At 38.2% G+C, this 15,624-nt stretch overlaps 1 protein-coding gene and 1 long non-coding RNA gene across 8 annotated transcripts in view; one reads left to right on the forward strand and one right to left on the reverse strand.

The window, feature by feature from the left end:
• Positions 1–3,900: 3,900 nt before the first annotated feature.
• Positions 3,901–15,624, reverse strand: part of METTL25 (methyltransferase like 25) — a gene marked incomplete at its 5' end in the record, with an annotated part of 146,225 nt that continues 134,501 nt past the window's right edge. Inside the window, 4 exons of one of the 7 annotated variants that reach the window (XR_014314601.1) lie at positions 3,901–7,575; positions 8,677–8,781; positions 10,678–10,747; positions 14,089–14,180. Of the gene's footprint in view, positions 7,576–8,676; positions 8,785–10,677; positions 10,748–14,088; positions 14,181–15,624 lie in introns of all 7 variants that reach the window. The other 6 variants (XR_014314607.1, XR_014314604.1, XR_014314605.1 and 3 more) reach the window with 6 other exon arrangements.
• On the forward strand, positions 7,569–15,399 carry LOC309870486. Its single transcript, XR_014314612.1, has 3 exons — positions 7,569–8,407; positions 8,763–8,863; positions 14,642–15,399. It is a non-coding gene; the product is annotated as an uncharacterized lncRNA (long non-coding RNA).

Here is a 15,624-nt window from a genome sequence, read left to right on the forward strand (position 1 = left end):
TTAAGAGTAATGTACCAATGTTGACTTCTTGGTTTTGACATGCACCGAGGGACTGTAAGATGTTAACATTATAGGAAACTGGATGATAGGAATATGGGAATTCTATTTTTGGAACTTTTTTGTAAATCTAAAATTATTCCAAAATAAAAAGGTCATTTAAAAAATCACAGAATAGGTGTACTGATTTGTGCCTTTAAAGCTTTCAACAGAATAGGATAGGCTGACAAAAGTTACACGCAGCTAAGTGCCATTTGTGTATGGTACGTATGTGCGGGTGGTGTGTGTAGGTGAAGCGGAGGGGGGGAGATGTGTGCAAACCGTTAACACACGTCAGTCTTTTCCTCCGAGTCCTACTGCTCAAAGTTTAAAAGGACATAAATGAGGGCAGAAAGTGAGTTCCTAAACATTTTATTCATAAGATTAATATTAATAAAATAAAATATATTAGTAAACGATAATAACTATATTTAAACTTTAGTAATTTGTCACCGTGTTAAAAAAGATAGATCTTCATAACTGGACAACTTACAACGTTTGCTTTTTCCTGTATGCTTTTGATTTTTTAACACAGTTTTGTGCCTTTTTGTGGTATCTTTAAATATATGCCAATGAAAATGATTATGCTTTGTTTCCAAATTCTATAAAGCACAACTTTATCCTAATTTCTGTCCCTTCACCAAAAAGACTACATTTTGATAGGAGGTTTCTCTTTGCTGTACAGAACAGAGACATTAATGAGGTGGATGGAACATAGGTCGGCATGCTAAATTTAACAGGTCTGCTTTTAGGCAGGATACAGTAGGTCATGGCAAACCAACACATTCACTGCAAAACCGAAAAAAAGGTAAGAGCTACAAAACACATATTTTTAATGATATCAGCGTAAGGAAGCAGCATAAACAAAAATTCCAGAGAAAGGAGAACCACGGTCTGAAATAGGCTGGCACTTGTTGGCCATCATTTTGCTTAGGGTTTGAGAATTAATCTGGATTGAGGCAGAGAACTTCCACTGGGGAAAAGAGATCCGAGCAGAGATTTAGGCCTTCTTTTGGGCTACAGGAATCAAAAGGAAGCGTGAAGGGTCTTCAGATGGTGGGACATCTGAAATGCAAGCAGAGCCTGAACTTGTGTCAAATGACATTCTGATATGGCTGAGATATCAAGAATCAGGATTAGGACCCATGAATCTAGCTGACACAGTCCTGCACAGAAACAAAGGGTGGAGTAGATTCATGGCACCAATGACTCCTACTCACCACCTGCTGTGATTGCAGCAGCCAACTGTGTCCCCTTTCTCTGTATAAGCACCATTTCTGTGTCAAAGGTTCCAGCAAATGGAAAGCATCAGAGGAGCAACCTCAGGTTCAGCAGTGATGGACTGTATGAGTGAAGAGGGCGAGGCTCCTTCCTGGAGACCAAAGGAATCTCAGATGGAAGCAACCCAGGGTGAGCTCATCTATAGACTGACCACTGGGTGCTCTGAAGACGTCCTATACTCCATGAGGAAAATGCATGTCAGCTGTCAGTATAACTCCACCCCCATGACATTAAGAACTGATTCCTGTTTGGAGCTTTCAGTCTTCTGGATTAAGTAGGTGTAACATTTTTTTCTCTCTCAGTAAAGATGAATTCATGATAGCTGCCTCGAGGGAGCCAGAATCTTTCACTTATACACAGAGTTGCATTAAAGAATAACAGCCGTGGCTCTGTGCTGAAAATGGTGCAGAGCTAACAGAAGAGCCGAGCCGCAACTAGTGATTCAACGTGGAAACATTTCTTGATGGATTCAGTCACTGTTTTTTGTTTTTTAATTTGTTTTGAAACTCCACTACTCTTGGTCTTATTCCAACATACATTGTTCTAAGAAGCCACAAAGGGAATGTCAAATTCTAGCTTCTTGGGGCACTTCATTTGTCACCAGAAAAGAACAACTTAAGCCAAATCAGCAGAATGATTTGTTTCTGGGCTTGTTAATTACGTGAAATTGAAGAATTAAATGTAATGTCATGACCTCCGAAAATAATTCATTCCCTTTATTTCATCCTCATCTCAATGTATAACTAGTCATATTTCATAGTCTAGGGTTTATTGATTGAAACAGAGCAGGTATGTGGCACATGATGTAATCTCTAAACCACTTCAGCTTGGCCTATTTGTCTGTTGAGGGGTGTGCTCAAGTTAGAACGGCTTCTTCTCACTCAGGGCTCTCTCACATGCTCAGTGGTTAAAGAGTTAGATTTATATAAAGTTCTTGACACCACAATAAAAGAGGCCGCATTTATATCAACTGCAAAGTACAATAAAAGGCTCAGAAAAGCCAATAAAATCTTGGAACACTGCCTATATATGGAAAGATGGTAGAGCATATATTTTTATTTTATTTTGCTTTGCTGATTTGTATTCTGAGTTCTCAAAAATGGGGAAAAAGGATATGTTCTAAAAAAACTTAAAAGTGGCATTGCATTGTTTTGTTTAATGACGGCCTCAATTTGACTTTTGATTATAAACAATAGGAAATTGGAGCCATTTTAGTAGTTAATTTGTCACAAAAGTTTTCCTGGCCACAAAATAGCATTTCATTTATACACTTTTATTCTTATAAAAGATTCTAATAGAGGAAAATAAAATGTCAAACATCAATAAATGTTATTTTAGCAAATATAATTTTTAGATGTACTATTACTTCACATATATTAAACAGACAGTAGATAGGAATATGATATATTTAAACATAAATCCATTTAGAAATACTAGCTAGATCCTTTATAGCATCTTTCTCACATGGGTCAACTAGAAAGTCTATAATAAATAGCAGTTGCCATATATTACAGATTAATATTAGTTGCAGATAATTTATAATTTTTAGAATCAAGTCAATCTTTCACACAAGTTTAGGGTCCTCTGTTGCTTCCTTTCGTAACACCCTGTTCATCTTTTCATTTTATTTGTTAAATTATAATAATTGATGAATTGTGCAATTTTTGTTAAAGTGCTTTTCCTGTTATGTTCTGAACTCCATAAGATGTGGCACTACATTTTCTTGTTCTCTACACTTCCCTTAATATGTACCCCAGTGCTTAAACCACAGATGTGCTCAATAAAGGTGTGCTTAATGAATCAAGGACTGAAAGGTCTGCACCAGGGGTGGGCAAACTATGGTTCAAATACAGCTTGTTTCCTGCTTTCTACAGCCATCAAATACAGAATGCTTATTTTTTTCTTCTATCTTTAGGTGGATCTATTTTTCAAATGGTTATTTAAGTACCTAAATAGCAGCCTCAGTTTTGCTTGTTGGTCCATAAATTCTAAAATATTTACTATTTGGTCCTTCAAGAAAAATGTTTCCTGACCCTGATTTAGACCACCCCTGTCCAAAAGAACTATGGCAATGATGGAAATATTACATATCTGTGCCCTCCAGTAGGATAGCCACAAATGACATATGGCTATTGATCACATGAAATTTGTTTAGTGTGACTGAGAAATGCAACTTTTGATTTTAACTAATTTAAATAAGCCCATGTGCCTGGCAGCTAGTTTATTAGCAGCAGACCTAGATATACAACACAACAGACATCATGTAAACACAGTAAAAACTTACTTGGAGATCAAACATATCTCCAGAAAAAAATGAGAAAGATTTGAAGGTAGTTTGGCCTTTCTGGCAAAACTAAGTAAAAAAATAAAATAAATTATCACCGGTTCATGAAAACAACTAACATTACGACAGTACAAGACCTGAAGGTAAAAGTTAACTCATTTATTTTGGCAGTTACATAGAAACTCATTTAAAATAAGTGGTGGTCGGTTCTTCATTCTATGACCTATGAATGAAAAAAATTATTTTGGATAAGACAGATAATGTTACTCTTCTATTAATAAGTAAACAAAGGACATTGCTTTTTTTTTTTTCTTTCAGATTTTATGTATTTATTTGACAGACAGAGATCACACATAGGCAGAGAGGCACGCAGAGAGAGGAGGAGGCAGGCTCCCTGCTGTGCAGAGAGCCCAATGCAGGGGCTGGGGGCTCCAGGACCCTGGGATCATGACCTGAGCCGAAGGCAGAGGCTTTAACCTACTGAGCTACCCAGGTGCCCCCAAAGGACATTGCTTTTATGAAGATTTTGAAGCTTCTCTTTGCTTTATTGAAAGACACATCACTCACTTCCAAAGAAATTCTTGAAATACAGAGAATGCTATTAAAGCAAAATGTTCTCTAGCACAGTAGGAAAACATTAAAGAACATAAACAAGTAAAAACATCGATATAATCCAACAGTATTCTCAAACAGCATTAAGAAGGTATTAAAGTGGCCTGAGAAGTAAAGATTCAAATTGCAAAGTGAAGTTTAAACACCCACATTTATATGTAATTTCAAGTCTTTAAGTTGAGAAGCGTTTATAAGGAAATCTAAAATATGTGCTTTTTAGGATTGAAATTGTTTGCTGCTGTTATTCCTAACACTTAAAGTAACTTTAAAAATTTAAAAATTAGAGTATATCTCCTTTTCTTGTTTATATTGTTTCTTACATGTCTATGTATGAAAGACTACCTCCCTGAGTAAAACTACTTTGGCTGCCGCCTTTTGTTTCAAATGATTTTATCATTAGGGAAAAATTTGAAATCATGGTGGACAAATAATCCCTTAATGCTTTTCCTGGCTAGCAAGTAATTTGTCAAAGCAATCCAATTTCCAAATAGCATACAAACTCAGTAAGACACTGAGCCAATGCATCTGTTCCTCTCTGTAGAGTATGCACAAATGCCTTTCCTTTTGGGAGAAAATCCTAAGACTAAATTCTCTGAAAGGACAAGTTAGCTCTAGTAACAAAATATCATTTATAATGTCTCTCTGATAAAACTTTAGAATTTTATAAAGAGTCAAGTTTTATGAAGATACAATTATTTACATGCAAAAATATTCACCCTTTTTAAGTGTACTGTTTAATTAATTTGACAAACATACAAATCATGCATTCGCTACCCAAATTAACATATGGGACATTTTCATCACCCCAAAATGTTCCCTTATACCCTTTTGTAGATGATCCCTTCCTTTACCCACAGCCCACTGGCAACCAGTGATGGATCTGTTTTCTCTCTCTTTTCTAGAATGTCATATAAATGGAACCATACAGAATGTAATCTGTTGTGTCTGTCTTATTTCACTTAGCCACTTGGTGTAATGCTTTTGAAATCCATCCATGTTGTTGCACATGCATGTAGTTCATTGCTTGTTGCTGAGAAATATTCCACTGTATGAATATATCACAATAATTTTACCCATTTTGCTGGTGATAGGCTTGCAGCTACAAGAATAAAGCAACTATTAACATCTGCTGTGTGGACATAGGTTCCATTTCTCTTGGGTAAATATCTAGGAGTGGAATTGTTGGGTCATATGGTAAGTACATGTTTAACCTTATAAATATCTGCTAAACTGTTTTCCAAAATAAGTGTAGTATTTGCATTTCCATGAGCAATCTCCACAGCTCTCATTGTTTTATGTGGGGGTCTAGCAATATTATCAATCCTTTTAATTTTTGTCATTTGAAAGGTGGTATAGTGGTATTTCCCTGTCGCCTTGTGCTTTTAATGATTAAAAATGAATCATTTAAAAAATCATTTAAAATGATTAAAGATGAATACTTTTGCATATGTTCATTGCCATTTGTATATCTTCCTTTGTGAAATATTTGTTCAAATCTTTTGTCTTTCTTTTTACTGAATTTTTTGTTGATTTATGTATTCTGCAAACAAGCTCTTTATCAGGTAGGAGCTTTGCTAATTTTTTTTTCTTTCGCCAATCTGTGGACTGTTAACAATGTCTTTTGAAGGTCAGACATTTTAAACTTGTTAAGTCCTATTTGTGATATCTTCACTTATGGTTCATGCTTTTGGTGCTTAAGAAATCTTTCCTTAACCAAAGGTCACAAATATTTTTTCCTAGGTTTTCTTCTAGTAGTTTTTTTTTTTTTTTTACATTCAGCTCAAAGATCCATTTCAAGTAACTTGTATGCGATATGTGGTAAGGGTTAAGCTTTTTTTTTAAAATTTTTTTTATTTTGATATGCAGTTGTTTGCAACACTTGCTGACAAAAGTATTTAAACCCACTGAATTGCTTTGGCAGCTTTGTCAAAAGTCAACTGACTGAACAGGTATGCACTGATTTCTGAGCTCCCTAGATGTGCCATTCATCTATAAAACTATATTTAAACAAATGTCACCCTGCTGTCATTACCAGAGTTTTCTAGTAAGTCTTGTAAATTGTTATATTTTATATAAATAAAGTGAATATTGATATCCTTCCGGAACCCAAGTACCTCTGAAACAGTCGTTCACTATAGAGTGTGGGTAGAGGCCTGCACTGATTTGAGAAGATGCCATTCCTCCGAAGATGAAAGAGCTGATAGTTACTCCAGGTGTTCTACATCCCTGTGTTCCACAGACAGGGGGTTTGCTAAGCCCAGGCGTTCCACAGATAGAATTCAGGGCACCTGTGATCTTGGATCTTAGAGAAAATGTTCTTTATTCTCACTAACTGCTAATCGTAATTTAGGCTTTCCGTCAGTTATAAATGTGGACAACAAACCTCAGTAGTACTGGTAGTACTTGCAACTGTTGCCAATAGAAGGTACAGATATTTCCATGTCACATTACAGTTATGGCTGATATCTTCAAATATTATTGACATTTATGGTCACTTAAAAATTAGAATTTTAGAACTGCTATGTGATCTTTCTATTCAATGAGTTAATAAACACACACGTACTGTTAAATCATAACTTAAAAAAATTCTTTTAGTAATAATCTCAATATGATTGGTTTCCTTTGTCATATTATGTATTTTCAAAAGAAAATGTTTGAGAAGAGGCCCAAAGTCACTTCTAGACAGCCAAAGAGGTCTGTGGCACAGAAATGGTTCCGATTGGCCCTCTGTATTCCCATTTCACAGACCTACTACTTAGGCTGTCTTCCATTACAAGGGTCTTTACTACTACAGTTTAGAATATTGCATTACTACCAGCTCTGCCTTATTTCATCTTATACTATCTATAATCACAATATATTGTATTTTTATTTATTTATTTATTTATTTATTTGACAGAGGGAGAAGAGATCACAAGTAGGCAGAGAGGCAGGCAGAGGATGGGTGGGGGGCAGACTTCCCACTGAGCAGAGAACCCGATTCGGGGCTCTATCCCAGGACCCTGGGATCATGACCTGAGCTGAAGGCAGAGGCTTTAACTGAGCCACCCAGGAGCTGCCATAATATATGGTATTTCATCTTATTAAGAAAGGTTCAATAAACCTTTATTAAACTTGTGAGATTAGATAATGTTGTAGGTCCAAATCAGGAGATTCAAAGGTGTATCACATGGTTCCTGCCTTGAGGAACTTAGGTTCCACTAGGCAGATGAGGAAGTAGGCATGCAATTTACAGTCTCTGTGCCCTAAGTGCACGTGGGAATGAGCTAGATGATGTTCCTCCTCTTCACTTGGGTGGTGGCGGAGGTGTGGGCAGAATATCAGCAAATGCCTCCCACAGGCACTGACACACATGAGGACACCTGGAGAATAAGAAAGCAGTAACTAGAACGGGAAGAGACCACGTCACACAGAGGAAACATGAGCAAGCATCCAACTCCACTCTGCTTGGAGCCCTGGGGCAGGAGAATGGCCAAGGGAGGAATGACGCATTGCCTATCCCCAGCTCCTCCGCGAAGTGTCAAGGAAGACCATCCTTCTCACAAAGCAGAAGCCGAAACAGCTTCCCACTGTTGCTTATCATACTCAGCTTGCACTGCCAGTGTATCTGGACAGGCAGGAGTTCTTTTTCGCAGGTCCTTCTTTCCCCAGAAGCTGTTAAGTGCTGAGCCCTTCTTGCAAGGGCCCCTCCCTATCTTCTGGGCCTTCTTCAGGGTGCCCTCCCCAGGCTATTTTAGTGTGTCTCCTAGGCTGTAGCGTTTCCTTCACTCCCACACTGGTGGGTGGCACATGCTCATGTGTTTAGACAGCATGGGCAAAGTGTAGGGACACCCGAATATAGACTTAGAGCCCTGAGCTCTCCTTTTAGCACTTCAGCCCCAGGGGACCCAGTCTAGAGCGGTGAGAGCCTCTCCTATCCTGAATTGAATGAGTCATTTATTACATCCTAAACAGAGACTGTTACTAAGAAACATTCCTATTTAAACTGTCCTCAAGCCGGGCAGCAGCAGGGGCTGCTCAGCTAATTAGGGACTAATTGACTCTTTAGCAACGTTATCAGCTGTGACAGAGTCTTTCCTGCCTCTGTCTGCCAGGCTACTGGGACCATTCTCTGTGATGCGCTCCATTTTCACTTTGTTTATCAGGATCTAAATGGAGCAAATTCCAGCCTCATATCCCTGATAGCTCATGAAGGTAAGAGTGTGGATGTAAAATTTTATATTTTTGAGGGTTTCTCTTTAGTCCGGGAAACTGCTTCATCTTGCCCAGTAGTAATCCTTACGGGAAACAGACTGCCTACCTTTTAGAGGTTTCTGCTTCCAGTTACTGAGGTGACATTACCTTTTCTGAGGAAGAGATTGGTGCCCTTTCTTGCTCTTGTGTAGGAGAGGACTTTTTTTTTTTTTTTTCATTTTTGGTAGGCATTTTTAATTATGACCACAAAATTTCATGACTTCACTTACCTGGCATTATTCTTTTCTCTCAGAGGAAGGGGCTAGTTTTTTCCCATGGAGGATCAGTGTATTCATTTCCTCCCTTTTCTCCACAGCATGTTCTGAACATGTTCACTGCTAGGCATAGGACAAACAGTAAAAATGACAGGTTTTCTGCCCCTCTAGGATGGACAGAGGAATACAAACATTTTTAAAGGTAAGTGCAATAAAGTCATATTCACCTGTACAAAGTTGGGACATCATAAAAAAGACAGTGACTTTTATGTGGAGGCAACATCATAAATATTGAAGGACAACATAGAAAAGTGTTGACTGGGCATGTTAGCCTTCCTGGGAGGGATCAGTGAGGGCAAAGTCCAGATGGAGGCAACACTGGAGATACTACAGGAGTCCCAGAAAGTCTAGATACTTTGAAACTATGGTTAGATGGAGTGCAGCCAAAGATTATGCTGATGAAGTAACCAGGAAGAGCATCATGGAAGGTTTGGATGTCAAGCTAAAGAGTTTGGATTCTCCCGTAAGCAAATGGGAAACCCACAGAAGAGTTAAAGGCAGGGGTAGGGGACTGATGCCAAGGAAACCAGGAGGGTACTTAGAAGACCCTGAACTTAGAGAGTAGCAGTGGGACTGGAGAGGAGAGGCAGTGAAGAGAAACAAAGAGATTGAATGAAAATGACTTAATGTTTAAATGGATTGGAAAGAGAGAGAAGTCTAGGGTGATTTTGGTTTTCAGAGGCAAGTTTCCTTCACTGAAAAGGAGTATCAGAGGAAAAGTGCTTTTGACAGGAAAGTTTAATTTTAGACAGGTTGATTTGGAGGTGCTAGGGGAAAACCCATGGGGGAAGGCAATGTCTATCAGGCAGTTGGGTAAACATGGCTAAAAGCTCAGGAGAGAGATTCAGGAGGGGGAATTAGCCCAGCAATTACATCTGAGTGAGCATCACCAGATTCAGGCAGTTTTGAAAGCATGACCATGTTTCTTGGAAATAATATAGATTGAAAAAGGCTCAAGGACAGAGCCCTCAAAGGAAAAAAACTAGTATTTGAAGGATGAATAGAGGACAGTCTGCAAAGAAGGCTGGGAGGGAACAAACAATGGGAGAAAACTCTCAAGTAAAGTGGCTCTTTTGGCTTCTGGGAAGCAAGTTCTTGGGGATCAGATGTTCCCTCTAACTCCCTAAATCTTATGGCCTGTTTCTCTCTGTGTTGGCTTTGTCTCTTCTCTCTCGAGATCTCTTCCTCTGCTCATTTGCAGTTTCTGACCCTCTTAATTTTGGCTTCACATGGTCAAACATTGCCTCCAGAATCTCTTTATACATCATGACCTTTCAGCTCCCATGCCAAATTCCTAAGAGATAATCTGAAAGGTCTGACTCTTCTATTTTTTTATTTAATTATTTTTCGTGTTCCAAAATTCATTGTTTATGCACCACACCCAGCAACTCTTCTTTTTGAGCCACATCACAATCAGGGATCTAGGCTACCCTAACCAGGTCTCTACTCTCACTCCTATCACCTATGGTCTTAAGTATAAAATATGGTTGCCCAGGTTCACCCTTTGGTAGAAGATATGGGCAAGAAGAAAAGAACGTGTTGAAGCTGAACAACATCTATAGTTTAAGAAAGTTTAAAGATGAGAATCCTCAACAATGGCAGATACCAAAGCATGGTAAAGAAAGAGTCCTTTGGATCTAATGATATGGATGCCAGCTAGGCCACTGGTCAGTTGCTGGAATGGCAAAGAGGTATCTGTTTGCTCTGAGTTGGCAAGGAATAAAGGCAGGAAGTGGAGACATAGAGTTGTGGCTTCCCCTCAGTCAGGATCTTAATCTCAAACTTTATAATATAAGGGCAAAGAAAGGGGTGATATTGATACAGAACACTGAGTCTAGTGGTAGTTGTCCTTTTTTTTTCCCTTCTCGAACACCTATTTTATTTTTTTGGGGTATTTGCCCTTGTTCTGGAGTAGAACTGTGGGTCAGGACTTACTAGCACAGATAAAATAATTACCTGTAGAAAAAGAAAGGATCTCTTTAAAGGAGACAGTGGGAAGGAGGTCAGGATAAATGACGCTGGTGATCTGTAGGAAAGGTAAGAGGTTAGCAAAGGGCACCGAAGTTTACTCTGCAAAGTCTCTCCCCCTTTATTCCAAACCTTATCTAACATAGGCCTTTACATATACTTTCTTAACTAAATGAACAAATTCCTGTAGTGGCTAAAAGTTTGTAGTCATGAGGTTCTTACATATTCCTGGAGGAGAAGGGAAGCAGTGATAGAATGAAATAGTACTGATCTTGGGAGCCAGAAAACCTGGTCACCTTGGGAAAATCATGTACACGTCTCTGAATTCCACTGTAGAGTGGGAATGCTTTACTTACAATGACACAGGTATACTAATATACTATGGAAGTGTAGGAGAAGGAAAAATTAAGCCTGCTAAGATCACTTAGGGAAGAGTTCCAGAGAAAGTGGCTTTTGAGGTGGGTCATGAAATGTGAGTAGAGCTCACCAAGCTAGAAGGTAAGGAAAAAGGGTTTGACTCAAACTAAGTGTACAACATCATACAGAGAATATGACCATCAGAAGCCTGGAATATAATGATCATACACAGAAAGTGACCATCAGAGGCCTTTATGGCTTCTGAATAACCAAAACCTTGGAATTACATATCTTTGCATTGTCATATGAGCAAAATACATGCACCTCTCATCAGCTAGCCCCATCATGCTCTTCTGTCTATACCGCTGAGTTCCTCCTCTTTCTCACTCATTCTCCCCACTGCTGCTGTCCTTTTCCACAGGGGCCTTCTGGAAATCCTTCTTTACAGAAAACCAACTACTCCATGCCATCATCTTTTTTATCATACACCAACTTCCCTAAAGCTTAACGTTTGTTTATTGTCAACTGATGCTATGTTCTTAAATTCTCTGAAAAACATTTTTTTGATTTTTTTTCTCCCCAAGTACTCTTCTCTCTCTCGATATTCTTCCTCAGTAACCACTTGAATACTCATAATTTAGAAAACCACTTATGGATCTTGAGCTCTAACTTTCCTATGGGTCTATGTTGCATATTGGATATCTTTATCATTTGGGTGTTGCACAGCATATCCCAAACTGAACAATAACCCCCCTAATTCTCAAGCAACCCTAGACTTTCTTCCTCAGTATATGGCCATACTACTCAGCTAGCCAATCAAACTAGAAACCTGGGGGGGGGGGTGAAGGGTGAGTATCTTAGACTTCATTCTCTCCCTCACCTATGATACACAATCAGTAATGAAGACATGATAATTTCACCCCTTGGATTATCATTTTTTTTTTATTTTCCATTTCTACTTCCTCTGCATTAATCCAGGCATTTTTACTTTTTATTTAGGTTTCTGAAATGGGTTCCTAACTGCTGTCCTCTCCTCCTGCTAGATTCTACTCCAATCCATCCTTTAGCCTATAGTCACAGTGATTTTCCTAAAATAGAAATATAATCACATCACTCTTTTCTTAAACTCCCTCAATGAAACCTTATGCTGTGAAAGGAAGTGTACGTCTTTAGCATGGCATTCAAGGTCTTCTAGATCTAGGATCCTGTCAAACCTCTCTGTGATCTTACCTCCATACTCAACTGTTCACATCAAATTTACCTTCAGGCCCCTATAGGGGCATGCTGTCTCATGTTTTTGAAATAATTGTTGCTAATCCTTATTGAGAGGTTACTATTTACAAAGATTTGTTAATTGATCTATTCTTTCTCACAACCCCAAGTGGTCTGTTACCCTAACCCAGTTGACAGACCAAAAAAATGAGCCACAAATCAGTTACGTAACCTAACCAAGGTTATACAGCTAGTGGGGGACACAACTAGAATTTGAACTCTTATCAGTTTCTCTACAGAACCCATCCTTTTAACCAATGTCTATAGTACTACCACACTGCCCCTTCTTCTGGAAGACCTTTCTTTCACTTTGCTTACCTCATACTTACTCTTTATCCACTTAATCTGGCTTCTCCTTCCACCAGAATTCTGAAAAACCTCTCACAGATAATATCAGTGAACTCCAAAGGAAATTTTTCCATTCTCTTCTTACTTGATTCTCAAATGCTTTCAACCACTGGTCACTCCATAGGCCCTGAAATATCTTCTGTGGTTCATGTGATGATATTCTTTGGTCTTTCTAATTTATCTCTGAATGTGCTTTCTCAGCCTCCTTTGTTCTTCACCCTCCTCTACAGAATCTTTGTACTGTGATCATTGAAGATCCAGTCCTACTTTTCCCATTCTTCTTTCCCTATGCTTGTTGTCCGAGCTTCAATTTCCATCTATAAGTTGATAACTTCTAAACTTGTATTCATGCTTCCCTTTGTTCCATATAGACCCTTACACACCAGCGCTTCTTTAACATTGCTTGAATTTCTCAAAAGCACCCTACACTCAACATATTCAAAATGGAATTGTCAGTTTTCTCCCAAATATTGCTCTTCAGTGTACCTCAGCACTGCTTTTCATCTAGTTAAGTAACCTAGACAACTGTTACAACCCATTGACCAAAGAGGAGTAGGAAAAAAATCCCTGTAGTTCACCTTAGATTTATTTCACTTACTGCAGCTGAGGGAATGCACTCCACGGGAACTGTAGGTTGTCTCAATAAAGTAGAGTTTTAGCTTTAGGCCTATATTGCATTGTTATAGAGAGGATTGAAAACCATGGGATCCAGTTTTGAATTGGAGGTTGTCAAAAAGCTAGGGAAATCTAATGACTGGCTTTGCTTTATTTAAGATTTATTTTATTTGTGTGTGTGAGAGAGTGAGCATGTGTGTGCATGTGCAAGAGCAGGTGGAGAGGTAGAGGTAGAGGGGAGGGAGGGAGAATGTCAAGCTGACTCCATGCTGAGTGCACAGTCTGCCATGGGGCTTTTTCTCAGGACCCTGAGATCATGACCTGAGACAAAATCAAGAATTGGATGCTTAACTGAACGTACTCCCCAGATGCCCCTTTGTTTTTAAAGAAAACCAGGAACACTAAAGTGGGCTGAGGGTGGTCACTGCTAAAGAAGTAGGAGTCAGCTACATGTTAGGAGAGAGGATGTTGACAATGACCTTGTCTTTGTTCCAAGTATGCCACTGAGTGAATAGTAATCACAATTGTCAATTTACTTTATATTTTAGTATCTCCAAGTTTTAGCTAGGTAATTTTGGGAAAAATGACTTGAAGTCTCAGCTTTAATTTTCTAGTACCAAAAACCAAAAAATTATCCATTATTATTTCAGACAGAAAACTCAAAATTACTTTACATATTGTTTTAGTTGCACACATATTTTCTTTCACTTTAGTACTGAAACATTCTTTAGGTTTCTAAGAAAACACCCCAAATATTATTCTAGCCATTTGCAAAAAGAGTTCTGATTGGCAGACTATGATACCTACCCATTTAGAGGCAGGACAGCCAAGAAATCATCAACTGCTTGAGGTCTAGAGGATTATGCATTCACCAATATCTTGCTTTTCTCAAGAGGAAACTGAAAAAATGGAAGAAGACCAACACAGAAGACCCTCAAATGATCAGGTGGTAGAATAGCTGCTGTAGTGGTTAGGTAGTTAGACTCTCAAGCCCGAACACCGGGATCTGAATCATGCCTTTACAGTTTCATAGCTTTCTTCCTGCGTCCTCCTCCCTGGAGTAAGTTGCCTGACCTCTTTGTATCTGAATTTCCTCTGCAGTACAGCAGCAGAAATAATATAGTCCCTTCCTCTTAGGATTATTGTGAGGATTGAATAAGTTAATAAAGTACTTAGAACAGCACCTAGCACGGCATAGGCACTCAATAAATATTTACTTGGCATTATTATTTTAACCCATCATGTCATTTGGAGTTTAAAAAACCTTTTAAAAATTGAGTAGTTGCCAATGATACTCTATAAATGTTATGTATGTAAGAGAAATATAAAGTTGGAGTTACCTCTAAAATTTTTTAAACAGATCTGGCCACTCAAGAAGACTCCTTCAGAGAGAGCTGCTCAGATGCCAGCACATTTGAGAACAGTGAATCTGGAATTATGTTAACATATTGGAACCTTCCATGGAGACTGGGATGGTGAAAGAGCAATTTGAATAGTAGACTTTCAAAACTGTCAAGGAAATTGATGATGTATTCCTGCTTGCCAAGAAGGGGCTTATGCAACACCTTTGGACTGAATATGAGGCCAGTAAAAATGGAACTTCTGGGGAGATTCAATTTAATCTATAACTGAATTCTTCTCTTCCTGTCAAGCTGGCCATTTTGACATCTATTAACTATACATGTAAGTGGAGTAAATATTTTTTTGATTATGACATCTGTTTAAATTGGCCTTCTGTGTCTGTTCATACTTTCGATTAAACTATACGCTGTTAGCATTTACTGGGTTGGAGGTGGTTTCTTTGGTCCAGAGAAAAAGTTTGCAACCAAGAATAAATTAAGATTATTTTTTAAAATCATATGGAGTACATAAGAAAGTTCTTTGTATTTTTTTTTTATTTCTTGACTGGCCATTTGTGCATTTTTGGAGGGTATGTTTGAATTAAACTTATTGGCACATTTATGTAGAAGACTTGTTATCTTAATTGATTTGTCAAGTCATTCACAGATTGCTTGCCTATGCTTCCTTGTATTTTATGTACAAATATCTAGGCTGGAGACTATTCAAGAACCTAGAAACTACCTAAAGGTCTAACAATAAAATAATGGGTAAACAGAATATATCTCATTAAGATGGACTTTTATGAAATCATTAAAAATGATCATTATGAAGGCAGTGTAGAACCGTGGGAAAATGCTTCTTATACAATATTAGGTAAAAGAGGCAAAATACAGAAGGGTATATTGACTACTAAGGGAAATATAAACAATGTATGCATTTGGACCAACTGAAAATAACTACTCAATAGTGGGAATATGAGAAATTTAAGTATATTTTCTTCAC

The sequence above is a fragment of the Mustela nivalis genome (assembly GCF_964662115.1).
Source record: "Mustela nivalis genome assembly, chromosome: 7".
Taxonomy (NCBI): Eukaryota; Metazoa; Chordata; class Mammalia; order Carnivora; family Mustelidae; genus Mustela; species Mustela nivalis.